A 2,500-nucleotide genomic window follows, 5' to 3' on the forward strand; every position below is an offset into this window, starting at 1 on the left:
TGAATACAAATGCTAGCGAAATAACTGAAAAGATACAGGGCAAAATATTAACTGGAAAGAGATTATTTTCACTAAGACCCACCTGAACAGACTCTTAGTTTCTGACCCATACATACATACATACATGCATAAATATATATATATATATATATAGAGAGAGAGAGAGAGAGAGAGAGAGAGAGAGAAAAAAAATATATATATATACATATATATAATATATATTTATATATATATATATATACATATATATATAATATATATTTATATATATATATATATATATATATATAATGTATATATATAAATATATATCATATATATAATATATATATACACACATATATATATATCATATATATAATATATATACATATATAGATATGTGTGTTTATATATGCATATATAAATGTGTATACACACACACATATATATATATAATATATATACATATATATATATATACACAGTATATATATACAGTATATGTATGTATATACATATACATAAGAATATATATACATATACATATACATATATATACATATACATATATATATATATATATATATATGAATATGCAATACATATGTAATATATACTGGTGTGCATATATATATATATATATATATAATGTCTGTATGTATGCGAGTGTCCGTATTCATTTATTTATACAATATCTGAACGTATATTTATTTAAATGATTAAAATGTTAGAATTAAATCATTACTTTCTACCAAGTCATGAAATCATTCATCTCTCTCTCTCTCTCTCTCTCTCTCTCTCTCTCTCTCTCGGGCAACAAAAGATTAATCGGCAATGTTTATCCGTCGTAAAGATAAAGAGAAGTGATTTCTCTCGAGGTTTAAACCTCCTAAGAAATTATCTACTCCGGAATACCAGTTTAGCTTCTGAGTCCAGGCATGCGCAGGAACATTATCGTACCACGTCTGGGTGCAACGCGTTCGGAGAGACTTTCGTACAGATATTGTGAAGATTATCGTGTCTTTTTATTTGATTATCGTACAAAATTAATTCAACTCGAGTTTATGATATTTAACGAGGTAATTCTTGGTGTAAGTGATGTGATTTATTTTTTTGGAATTATGAGAGAATTATGACGTAATCTAACGTGATTCCTGAATGGAATCTGAAGTGATTCCAGATGGGAATGGCGTGATTCCCAAAGTGTAATTTAATGTTCCAATTCCCTCCAATGAATCCAGCTTCAAGCACTCGCTATTGGACCGTATTTTTCTTCTAGCAATACACTTGCAACTTCTCAACACTACGAATTAATTTTGCAACATCATAAAACATTACAATGATATAAATTTCTTATGTTTTAATTCAATTCACCTACTGTTAGACTGTAAAGGATTTAAACTGGTCCAAAAGTACGCGAAAAGATATGAAAACAATTACTTTGAGGTTACATATACGTACAATTATATTTACTAACACAATTATTACATTGACAATTAAATTCAATTGTGAACAATAATACAAAAGCCCTTAAATATCATTTTGAATCAAAATACACTTGTAACAATATAACCAATACATAAACATTCCACAGACTGTCCACCTACTTTTGGAACACCCTGTATTTCAGCAATTTCATTTTCGGACTACCCTGTATTTCAGCAATTTCACTTTTGGACTACCCTGTATTTCAGCAATTTCACTTTTGGACTACCCTGTATTTCAGCAATTTCGCTTTTGGACTACCCTTTATTTCAGCAATTTCATTTTTGGACTACCCTGTATTTCAGCAATTTCACTTTCGGACTACCCTGTATTTCAGCCATTTCTCTTTCGGACTACCCTGTATTCCAGCGATTTCACTTTTGGACCACCCTGTATTTCAGAATTTTTTTCCAAACCATTCAGTGATTTTTTATACAATGCAACAAGATGCAATGAATTTTGCACATATAACATCATCCAAAGCCTCATACGTAAAATATCACTTTATATTCATATTGCATTTAAATTAAATGAACTGAAGCATTGAGCAATATAGAACAATGAATCTTTTTGGCCTTGAAGGTTTAAAGGCCACTCATGAAGGGCAGAGGCAAGCTATTGATGACTCAGCAGATAGACCTATAGACTTCCCCCAACTCCCATATGTAACTAACAAGGATAGTGAGGTTGCAGACCCTACAAAAAAGCTATTGAGCTTGAGCGGGTCTCGAAACCCAGTCCAGCAGAACGCAAGGCAGGGACTGTTTCAATAGGCTACCACAAAATGTCGTTGCAATACTTAAGGTCAGTACCTAGGAACTCTGTTTAGTTAATTTTACATTTCTGGGCTGTGGCGACCTAGTAACTTCCCTGACTGGTGAACGCCAGACTGGGGTTCGAGGCGCCCCCCCCCCTCTCAGACGCGTTAGCTTCTTTGGTCGCTGCAACCTCAGCCACCCTTGTGAGCTAAGGATAGAACGTTAGGGGGAGCCTATAGGTTTGTTTATCTGCTGAGTCATCAGCAGCCATTGCC

Source organism: Palaemon carinicauda, chromosome 23 (assembly GCF_036898095.1).
Source record: "Palaemon carinicauda isolate YSFRI2023 chromosome 23, ASM3689809v2, whole genome shotgun sequence".
In the NCBI taxonomy this organism is placed as follows: Eukaryota; Metazoa; Arthropoda; class Malacostraca; order Decapoda; family Palaemonidae; genus Palaemon; species Palaemon carinicauda.